Raw genomic sequence first — 11,769 nt, forward strand, 5'->3', positions numbered from 1 at the left:
TCATGGAGTTTCTCAACATCCCTGAAATCACAGCCGCCCAGGTGCAGCAGGGCGCCTTGAACTCAAAGGTAAATCCAGACTGGCCACTCAAATGAGATCAGCGATGGGACCGAAGGGCTGTTCAGGGTTCATTCAGTTCTACAATCATTCATCGAGTGATTGCTGCTTTCCAGCCTCAAAGAGGATTCCAAACATGAATCAGGTAAGTCCTCTGAAACACGGAGGTATTTACAGGCGGTGTCCAATCTCTCAGCCACTCCCTTCTTGAGGCTGTTCAAACGCAAACGTGCAGTTTTATGCAAATTCAACCTCATGATCATTGGCGTATTTCACTTGCTGGTGGGTATTCTTCCGCAGTTCTGGGAAATGGCCCAGCCCGCCTTCCTGCCTTTCATTTCTTGCCTGTATGCGCCCCACATTCCAGCCGCCTTGGGCTATACAGTGCTTCCTGCCTGTGCAGGAATGTGAATTCATTCCTCCAAGGCTTTGCTTGGGGGGTTCTCAACCTTGCCTATACTCTGAAACCCAAGGGGCTTCCAAGATTTCACATGTCTCCCTCCACTCTGCGAGAGATTCAGTCATTGATCTGGGGTGCCGGTGGGTTTGGGGTGACCCCAGTGTGTGGTCAGAGTGGAGAATCACGGCACTAGCCGCGTTCTTGGCCTGCATGCCCTTCTCTCTTCCAGGATGGATGGAGGCTTACCTTCGAGGTGCAGCCCCCATGGCACCTCCTCTGGGTAGTGACACCTGACTCCTGGGAGTGGTCACCGTGGTCTCCCCCGGGCTCCCAACGCACCCACTGTGATCCCTTCCTCTGTTAGAGTACTGCAGCTGGACGCTCTCCAAACCCGGGTCTAAATGATCGTGCCTTGTCCATCATTATCGTTCTTACTCCCTGTAATCCCCCAGCCCCCCTCCGCAGCGCCGGCCCCATACCGGGGAACTGCGGGTAGGTCTTAGGTGCACACAAATGCCACGGAGGGCGGCCACCCCTTCCCGCACACCCACCACATCCGGGCCCCCGCGCTGAGTCCTCACGTGCGCCATCGTATCTGACGCTCCCCGCAGCGCTGAGAGAACGGTCCCCATGTTACAAGTGAGGAGGCTGAGGTCGAGGAATTAGCTCCGGGACCCCCCGCTAGCAAGTGGCGAAGCCAGGAAAGACACCCAGGTCTAATCCGACTCTCGGTTCTCAGTGGACCCCTTGCATCAGCATCCCCGGGGGGCTTGTCAGACATGCACGTTCTCCGACTCCATCCGAGACCTACTGGATCAAAAGCCTGGGCAGTGAGCTCAGCGGTGTTTTAACAAGGCCTCCAGATGGTTCTGATGTTTGACTCAGAGTGTTTGATTCTCAAGGTGGGAAACCACGCCTCTAACTACTGTATTCACAGCCTCCCTGATAGTCTGTGGGGACAGCCACCTGGGGGAAGGCATAAGGTCTCCTGGAAGGGGAAAGGGTACTGAAGGGGCAGGCCCCCTGGTCAGGAAGGCCTCCTGCAGACTGGAAGGGACCTTGTCCCCCAAAGAGCTAACACTCTGTCTTCTCCACGCGCGGGGTGTCTGTTGTGATCAGAGGCGGCTGCTTCCCGCCTGGTGGGGCCTCACCTGGGGGATCGTGATCAAACTCCCCGGCAGCACGGGGCTCCAGAGAGGGCTGCGGGGTCTCAGCTGGGCTAGAGTCTGCCTGGGGAATTAGAGGGCCTGGAAGGTGCCTCGAAGCTTCTGGACAGGAGGCAGAAGGGGGTACTTCGGTGATCACCTCCCGCGTCTCGCACTCAGAGGGCAGAACCTCTCTGGCCCAGCTCACAGCCTGTCTCCCACCTCCGGGCACCTGGACCAAAGCCTTTGGTGGGAGGCGCTGACCCTGCAGCCGGGAGGTAGTCCTGTCCAGTTGTCCCCCAGCCCAGCACAGGGTGGCGTTAGCCCTGCTCTCCCCTGCCCCCACCAATTTTTGTTTTAAACAGAAGAAAATGAAGTTCTCTCCCAGACATTAGCGCGGCGTCTGCCTGCGAGGCTGCCCCGGGGTCGGCCGGCCAGCCAGCCCGCGCTCCCCAGAGTGGCCAGCAGGTGGCGCCACCAGACCGCGCGGGCCCGGCGCTCGGAGGCCAGCAGGTGGCGCGCCCGCCGCTCCATGCCTGGGAGGAAGAGGCCTCCGGGAGGGATTGTCTGCAGGGGCGGTCCCCCACGAAGGGGAGCCTGGGCCCCTGTCTTCCGCCGTGGCCCTCTGAGATCGGGTGCCTCGGACTTCTGTCCTCACCCCGGTTCCCAAGGAGGAGGCTCCTCAGACCTCTGTCCCCCCGCCGCGGACGTCTGGAGAGGGAGCACCTTGGATCTTCATCCTCGGAGCAGCTGTCTAGAGAGGGCGCTTTGGACTCCTGTCCTGGCCATGACCCCCAGAGTGGGGGCCACCAAGGACCGCTGTCCCCAGCTCCTCAAAGCACACGTCCTGCCAAGCTGATGTCAGGGCCTGAAATGTTACCACTTGAGTCCTGGCCACTTAACAGGTGTTAATAATTCCACCATGAGTGCCCCTTCACCTTGGACACTTCTTTCCCGATCTACCAGCCTCACTCCGGAAAACAGGGTCTTCGGCAGACTGTCTGAAGCTTGCGAGAAAGACCCGGAAGCTTCCACGATGCGCAGATGTCCTGTCTCCACTGGGTCGGAGGCTCTGTGAGTGGTGCCCAGGCACAGCTGTGTTGCCCGGCTGTGGTTTGCTTTGTGTTTCTCACACCACATTCAGGTAATTCTCATCTGGTGGGGTTGAGAACTATTGTCCCAAGCGGGGAGGGCCAGGGCCAGGCCACCGGGGACAGGAAGAGGCTTGGGGAGGGTCTCTGGATGGGCCACTGGGGACAGAGGTCTGGGAGTCATGAGACCTCGCTGAATGCTAGTTCTGGCTGTTACCCTGCTCTGCTCAGTGACTCAGACAACTGGAAGCCTCCTTCTGGGTCCCTTGGAGGAGAGGATTGGTCAGGACAGCCCCGGTGGTCCTGCTTACCTCTGGGGTTTGAGTGTCCTGCCTTGTCACCGAAAGAGTAGCTGCTGCTTGGATGGGGGGTGGGGGGGCAGGAGGAGTGACCTGCTTGGATGGGGGGGGCAGGAGGAGTGACTCCTATGACACTAGTCTGTGGGCTGCTGGATGCATTGCTCTGACCTGGGCCGCAGCTTCTGAGGGTGCCCGGCAGATGGGAAGAAGGGAAGGAAACCGACATTTAATGAGCAACTAATATGTACCAGGCTCTCTGCCCACGTTACACATCTAAGCCTTTTTAGCTCTATCCATGGGGTTCATCATGGCGATATACCCCGGGCTCGAGTACAAGGCTGGCTCGTGGTAGGTACTCAGCAAACATCTGTTGTGTGGATAAATCCCTGTGAGTAGTCTACAGAGAAGATAAAACTTGGCGTTTGGGACAGAGCCTTTGCCCCTGAGTGCTTGTACCAAACCACTGGGGTGGGCCCAGCTCAGAACTACTGGAACATTCCCTAACACTGCTCCTTCCCCAGTTGGGGTGGGCCTGCACCACGTCCCAGAAGGTAGTGCTTGGAAAAAAGGATCAGAGCCTTCCCCCGGCTCTGATCAAGGTCAGTGTATGAAGGGTAGAGGTGATTCGTGCGGCAGCTAAGGGAACAGGGTCCCTGGCTTACTTGGGACCTGCCGTGGCCGGGAGAAGCTCTGACAATGGGCTTGCACAGGTGCACGTTGCTGTATTTGTCAGCATCGTAATTTGTTATTTTCTTCTCATTCTCAACAAATATTCAAGTTCACACTTAGTTTTGAATGGGTAATTTTATATTCTTTTTAAGAGGGTCCCTTAGGCTGAATAAGCACCCGGAAAACCTGACTCCCCCTCACCTGAGCCGGGAGGTACTAAACAGAAGAAAGTGATGTCCAATCCTGCTGACTTTTCCAACATCTTCTCCAGACAGAGGTCCAGTCCCGTCTCGACTGGGCATCAGGTCCCCTCCCAGCGCATCAGCCTGTGCACACAGTAAAATAACCTTCGGGTGGGGTCACAAACTAACAAAATCCGTGCCCTGGTTTCTGCCAGGTAGTAGGCTGCCCGCTGTCCAGGGACGCCCAGAAAGAAGGTGACTGCTAGAAAGGGTGACGAGGAGGGCAATCAGATGGCCAGCCCAGAAACTTCCTCTGGAGGGCCCCTTCGTGTCATGCTGGCCAGGAAGCGGCAGTGGCTTAGCGGTTAAGACCTTTGTGCGACAGGCTGCTTGGCCAGCCTTGAATCGTGGTAGTTTTCGTCACCTGTCAGTTCGACATAAAAGTAGGACCTACCTTAAAGGGTCGTCACGAGGGTCAAACAAGAAAACGAGATGATCCACGGCAAGTGTCGTAGCCCAGTGTCCAGTTTTGCAAGCGTTAAGAAAAAAATCAGAACTGGGGCACCTGGATGGCTCAGTCAGTTAAGCGTCCGACTTCAGCTCAGGTCATGATCTTGCGGTTTGTGAGTTCGAGCCCCATGTCGGGCTCTGTGCTGGCAGTTCAGAGCCTGGAACCTGCTTCAGATTCTGTCTCCCCCTCTCTCTGCCCCTCTCCTGTTCATACTCTGTCTCTCTCTGTCTCTCAATAATAATAAATAAACATTTAAAAAAAAAGGAAAAAGAAAAAAATCCGAATGGTCCCCATTTCTATGAGTAGAAGGCCAAAAATGGCACATTTCAGTCTTCTCTAGCACCCCCTCGCTGCCTGTGATTGGGGGAAAGGGTGAATTTAGCATCAGTTTGCAGGACGTTCTCAATGAGCCCCCTGCTGATTCGGGGGTGGTTGGGATCCTGGGGGCTCAGGCAGTATGTCCCCACGCAGGTCGGGCACATTCTGCAGCTAACACCCCAGCGCACCAGAGGTGGGAGGCTTTCTTTCCCAGCTCCCCTGTTTGTGCTCTGGGGTCCCTGCGCTCAACTGTGCACTTTCCAGCCCGTGCATGTCACTTTCTCTTGGCTTCCGCTGCACCACGTGGCCTTCGCTGTCCCCTGGGCTCCAGAGCTCACCCCTGAGACCCTTCACTTCATTTCTCCCTGGCTCCACTCCCTCCCTTTGGTCTCATCCCCTCTCGTGGATATGAACACCATCTCCGGGCCTGGCTTCACCCCAGAACCCCAGATTCATGTCTGCTTCCCCAGCAGCTTCACTTGCCATGTCCCAGAGGGGAGCCAGCCTGCCCTCGGGTCCCCCTCTTCCCCGTCCGGGGAGGGGCAGCCCCAGCCTTCCAGTTGCTCAAGACAGAAGCCTGGGAGGCTGTCTTCACCTGGCCTTCCTCTTCTCCGCTCTGACTTGAGAGGCATGTGTGCAGCTTTTGAGAAGCACCCCCCACCACCATCTCGAACGTACCTCCCAGAGATTCGGATGCAGCCAGTTGCAGGCAAGTCTCCTCATTTCCATGTTTTAGAAACTCCGCTGACTCTGGTTTACCTGCACAACCATCTGCTTGTTCACAAGCCCTTGTTCAGTGACCGCTGTGGGCTGGACACTAGAGGCCTAGCCCTTACAGAGAACATTCCTGGGGCGCCTGGTGGCTCAGTCGGTTGAGCGTCCAACTTAGGCTCAGGTCATGACCTCACGGTTCGCGAGTTCGAGCCCCGAGTCAGGCTCTCTGCGGTCAGCACAGAGCCTGCTTTGGATCCTCTGTCTCCTCCTCTCTTTCTGCCTCTTCCCTACTTGTGCTCTCTCTCTCTCTCTCAAAAATAAATAAACATTAAAAAATTTTCGAAATGAGAAGAGCGCTTCTGATGTACAGGCGCACGGTAGGTAAAGATATGTCTGATCGAGGTGCTGACCCAGAACCACTCCCCTCCTCTCAACGAAGAACCAGCGGGACAGATGGATGAGAGAGGGACCAGACTGAGCGGGCCCACAGGCTCCCCACCTACCGTAGCCCCTATGACCCTGATCCAGCTCCCTGGAAGCCCGGCAGTGTGGCCAGCCCTGGGATGTCCTGGGTCGGGAGGCCCCGGGCGCTTGGTTGTTGCCATGGTGATGGATGTGCATCTGTGGGGCCGAGAACCTCGGAGTAGCTTGGGTGCCTGACAACAAAGGGCACCGCCATCTTGGATAGCATTTGTGGTCTCTTTTCATCCTCTTCGGCCCTTTTACGCTCTGCTTTTGTTCTTGCCATTTAGATCAGAGAATAAAACCCTTTCAAATGCTATAAATTCAAAACACAGGCAATTAGGGGGCCTCTCTGTGGTTGCAGCCCCCCTGCAGTCTCTTTAAAAAGCAATCGCCTGCGTAGTAAAACAGATGACCAAGCAGAGGCGGTCAGTATCTCCCGTGTGTTACTATCCGGCCAATCCTCACTGAGCACCTACTACGTGCCAGAGCCCAGGGAGGTGCTGGGGATTCAGTGTGGTACCAGACTGACCAGAGCTCTGCTCCATGCCTCAGTTTCCCCAGGGGGGGCTGACTCGGCCCAGGGGTTTTCATATGGTGCTTTCTGAAGCCTGGGCGAGGATCCCAGTCACGTACTGTGACCGTGGTAGCTTGTGGCCCGAGTAGGTTTGCTTTGCTCTGTTCTACATCCTCTATTTCCCTATAACATTCTGTTTAAAGAAAGAAGTCTACAACTGAAAACAACAATAATAATAATAAAAAAAAAAAAAAAAAAAAAAGGATGGTGGGCCAGGAATGGAAACCACTGGCCAAGGATTCCCCACGGCTTTTTCCAGATGGGATGTTCTGTGATGTTGACAGCTAAGGAGACTGCAGATTTCTCAGGATGATAGGACACATAGAGACGGATACACAGAAGCAGCGAGGTTGCCTTTAGGTGCTTACTCACCGGGATGACTGACATCCTGCCTTCATTTGAAATAAGATGAGGAACCTTGTTTGGTGTTGGAAAGAAAGCCTGCCCTTCTCAGACTTGGGATCCCAGCCTTCCCCGTGGAACTTGGCCTGAGCCGGCAGCCTTCCGGGACACGCCTTCCTCGGAGCTCCCCCTGCCCGCCCCGCCCTCTGCGCACCTGCCCTGCGGCGGTCTGGGGTCTGCCCTCTCCGCCCGGCTGGACTGCGCAGTCTCAGAACTCACTGGAGGAGGTGCTTGAAGCCCCGTTTGTGCTGCTTATTTTCGGGGTCCCGCCCCTCATCCGGGCCCTTCCTGGGTGTTCTCCTGAAATGCAGGAGAGCCCAGTGGGCAGGGGGCAGAGCAAGCCTTCTGCCGCCTTCCTTCCCTCCCCGACAGGCGACCGAAGGACGCCAGGCCCCCATTACAAAGGTGACCTGAGTGTTTCCCAAAAGCCATTTGCACTGTCTGGGCAGGAAGTGGGAAGTAGGTCGAGGACAGGGTGTTTTATTGACTGTCTCTTGTCTTGAGGCGCCGCAGGAAAGCTTTGTGAATACAGCAAAACCAAACAATCTCACTTAGGGTCACGCGCCGCCTGGGCCCATTGGAAGTCCAAGCTGATATTTTTACCCCCGGGCTGAGTCGCCTTGTATTTATTTCTCTGGAATGTACATTACCTTTTCCGCTGAAGGCCAAAGGGATGCGAAAAACAAAGAGAGATTCTGGATTAGAGAACAGCTCGTGTTCAAAACACTCTGAACTTGGCAAAGTCACCCCACTATGTGGGGCTGTTGAAATTTTGCTCTCTTGCCTTATCAGCATGGGCTGCATCCAGAGATGAGCGGCTCCCAGGGAGCGGAGGCCACATCCCTTCTTCGCACTGCAGGGTCCCGGGTGCACCGTGGGCCTGGAGCCGAGACAGCACCTCTGCTGCTGGGCACGTAAGTTCAGCGACCCCTTGTTCTGGGGTCACCAGCATTCCAGGGGAGCAGAGGGCAAGGGCCGTGTAAGACCTGAAGCTGGCCGGTGGGCGCGTATTTTACAACCTGTTTCACCTTCTTAACGTGGCTGCCGCAGCCTGCGGATGAGCCCCGGAAGCGGGAACAGCTGGCGACACATTTGGAGGAAATGACACTTTCGCTTGTGAATCTCAACACAGATGGTTTCATCTAGGCCACTCTGGCCCGGGAGAAGCATCCATACAGCCGGCACCAGGGGGAAGCTTCTGTGCTCACACGCCCGCACGGCCCTTTCTAGTGTCATTTCCTTGAAGCTTTCTGGGACTCCGTGACTCCAGACCGGGTGATTACCATCCTCCTAGAGTGGGGGTGGGGCCTGCGGACGGTGATGTCCACCCACAGCCGGGCTCCCAGGGCAGGGCTCTCTGCAAGGAGGGGGGCTCCTTCCCTCCTCGGTGGCTGGACGTCGATCTCCCGGACTGGCTCATTTCCAAATCCTGCAGAGGCAGCTGGGGCTGGGTAGCCAAGGAGCAAAGGCAGGGAACGGGAAAATCTCTGCGAGCAGACAGCAAGGGTCGAGGGGGTTCTTGCTGACCCTGCTTAACACGATTTTAGATGAAGACAGACCAGGCCAATTGGACATCAAGAGCGAGGGGTGTGGAATTTTCCCATATTGAGGGTGATCAGATATCAAGGGGGGGGGGGCGGTTCTTGCTAAACTGATGGAGAAGATTCTTGCTACAGCTGGATCAGATTGGCTGAAGACAGGTCCCAGGGCAGGGCCTCGCTGGAAAGAGGGCTCAGAGGAGCCTGTGTAAGGTTTGGTCGGGGAGAGGCGCTGACACTCGGACCGATGGTGAATGCCACCATTTTTAACAGCCTCATCCTTGTTTAATTTCTTCGAAGGTTTTCTTCCGTTGGTCTCTCGTAGAGAATATTCTGGCACAACATTGGCAACCGCTTAATTGGAGCGGTGTTCAATAGACAAGAGAACATAAACACGCGGATTTCTCCTTGAGAAAACAAAGAGACTTTGGAGTTTTAAAAGGAACGAGAGTTATTTTCCAGGGAGACGGGGGTGTTCAGGACCAGGAGCTGGTGTCTGTGAGGCACGGCGCTGGCAGTGTGGATCAGAGGCAGGAGGGGTGGTGTGGGCACTGCAGAACCATAGGTAATTACACGTCTATGGTTTTTCCTTACCCCGTATCCTTCTAGAGCCTTCTGGCTATCCTGACCAAGGCTCTGTGCCACGGACAGCTGGCCCGGACACACCCTAGATGGGAACCATCCGTACTGGAGTTGTGAGGCTTCCGGCCCCTTCTGGACGTTGTGCTACTTGGGGCAGGACAGTGGTAATTATTGTCTCCCTTTGTTTATTTTTATTTTTCTTAAGTTTATTTATCTTGAGAGAGAGAGCTGGGGAGGGGCAGGGAGAGAAGGGGACAGAGGATCCAAAGAGGGCTCTGCGCTGACAGCAGAGAGACTGATGCAGGACTCGAACCCAGAAACCGAGCGATCATGACCTGAGCTGAAGTCGATCGCGCCCCACCCAGGTGCCCCAATCGTCTCCTTTTGAGAGGAGGAAACACAGACGCTCAGGAGATGAGGGGAGGTGACTATGGTCTTAGAGGGAACAAATTAAAGGGAAGGGAGGATGCCAGCCAGTGCCTTCCTTAAACCCTCCTAACAACTGTTGCTCTGCAAAAACCAGCCGTGGAAGGTTGAAATGAGCTTTACCCACGCTGGGAAATTTCCTGATCTTTGACCCCATATCCCGCCGCATATGCCACTCCTAGGGGTTTTCCTGAAGGTGATAACTGCACGGACATGAAAAGGCGCGATCACAGGCATTGTTCGCCGTGGCATTATCCATCCCTGACCGACAACGCGCGTGTCCACCAAAAGAGAGCAATTAGGCGAATCCTTGCGCATTCGTGCACTGGACTCCCTTGAACCGCGAAAAGTGAAACATTTTTCTAAGTTTTTCAACTGTTTATTTATTTTTGAGAGAGAGAGAGAGAGAGAGAGAGACAGAATGTGAGCCACGAAGGGGCAGAGAGAGAGAGGGAGACACAGAATCTGAAGCAGGCCCCAGGTTCTGAGCTGTCAGCACAGAGCCTGACACGGGGCTCGAACCCACGAACCGTGAGGTCACGACCTGAGCCAAAGTCTGGCGCTTAACCGACTGAGCCACCCAGGCGCCCCTAAAAGTGAAACTTTTTGCAATCAATATATGACTTCTGTAGTAAGGCAAAAGCACAATAAAAATCTTAGAAAAAAATCATTGGGACGGCTGCCACAAAAGGACCTCGTTGCTAAAGTTAAACTCACTGGGCAACACCCAAGTGTGCGAAGCCTTGTGCGAAGCTCTGTGCGGAGTCATGACTTGAGTGACACACAGCCTTGTCCCCTGGGGGTTCACAGAGAGAGGTGGGTGGGCAGGCTCTGATAGGTTGCTGACTGGGTCAGGCCATGAGGCAGCAGAGGAGAGGCAGCGAAGCCTGACGGGGAAGGGCAAAGCTTCAGGTAGACTTGGGGTCAAGTTCTCAGGTGGTGGGAGAGCCAGGTGCAAACAAAGGGCACGCGGCCTCCTAGGTACCGGGATACAGGCGTGCAAGCAGGGGCGGGTCGGCGGCAGGGGTGAGGTTATTTCGAGGAAGGCTTCTTACTTTCCCCTCCCTCCCCCTTTCTTTTCATTTGCACGAAGGCCTTCAAAAACCTTCAAAATTAGCATTATGTGTTCACGCAACTATCTGGGAAAGCATTTGGCATTGCCAGGGAGTAGTGAAGCTGTGCCTGCCCCGTAGTCCAGCGGCTTCCTCCACGTACAGACCCTGGAGGAACGCGTGCACCAGGGAACAGTGCACCAGGGTGTGGGACACACGTCTCCACCGCAGCATTGCCACTGGTAGCCCCAAACGGGGGGATGATGCCCCGGTGTCCACTCGCCGAATGAACAAAGCAAATGTGATATGGTCACGTGAGGGAATACTACCCAGCAACGAACACGGATGAACTTCAGTTACACGTGATATGGCTGATCTCACCAGCAATGGTGCACAACAGGAGCCAGAAGAAGAACAAGGAAAACGTAATCGAATAGGCCGGGAGAGTGGTTACTTTCAGGGGAAGGGAGGTGATTGAGAGGGAGGAGAGGCACCGCTGGGGCTTTTACATCTTGACCTGGGGCTTCATGGAACCACTGTTCTTTTCACCGTAAATATGTTTTGTGCTCTCTTCTGTATGTACCTGTCGTAATAAAAAAATATGAGAGGGGTGCCTGGGTGGTGTCGGCTAAGCGTCCGACTCTTGATTTCGGCCCAGGTCACGATCTCATGGTTTGTGAGTTCGAGCCCCACTTCGGGCTCTGTGCTGACAGTGCATAGCCTGCTTGGGCTTCTCTCTCTCTCTCTCTCTCTCTCTCTCTCTCTCTCTCTCTCACTCTCTCAAAATAAATAACACTTCCCAAAATATAGAAGGGCATAAAATCACAAGTGGAAAATAAAAACCTTCACCCTCCTACAGGTTCCCGTCCCCACCCCCCCCCCCCCACCTTTTAGTTCCTGGAACTGATTGCTATCAGCACCCTCAGGGGTTGAGCAACAGCCATCCAGAACTGATCTGGGGGCATTTTACACCACCACGTGCACGTAGAGCCTTTTTAATAAATGTGTGTGTTTTCCTAAATTGGATTGTAGCAGGCGTGCTGTCCTGTGAGCTCTGATTGCACTGAAGAATGATGATAGCTCTTGGATATTTTTCCGTGGTAAACGCTACGCTACCTAGTTTTCTTAAGTGGCCACTTGGATTTCACCGTATGGGTGACCACCACCTATTCCGACACGAGGGAGGTTTCCAGATTTTTCTATTGCGATTCTGAAATCCCACAAGAGACTTGACATACAAACGGCTTAACTAACTTTCCGAAGATTTCTCGGCCAGAGGCATTCCCTCCCACTTAGGGGGTTTGGCGAATGTTTGGGCTGGCAGAGGAGACCTCGTCCATGCTG

General features: G+C 54.9%; 1 long non-coding RNA gene across 1 annotated transcript; it reads left to right on the top strand.

The window, feature by feature from the left end:
* Positions 1–6,069: 6,069 nt before the first annotated feature.
* On the top strand, positions 6,070–11,005 carry LOC122202404. The gene is made up of 4 exons (XR_006194642.1): positions 6,070–6,276; positions 7,620–7,741; positions 8,975–9,111; positions 10,467–11,005. It is a non-coding gene; the product is annotated as an uncharacterized LOC122202404 (long non-coding RNA).
* The last annotated feature ends 764 nt before the right edge of the window (positions 11,006–11,769 follow it).

This window comes from Panthera leo, chromosome D2 (genome assembly GCF_018350215.1).
Source record: "Panthera leo isolate Ple1 chromosome D2, P.leo_Ple1_pat1.1, whole genome shotgun sequence".
Lineage (NCBI taxonomy): Eukaryota > Metazoa > Chordata > Mammalia > Carnivora > Felidae > Panthera > Panthera leo.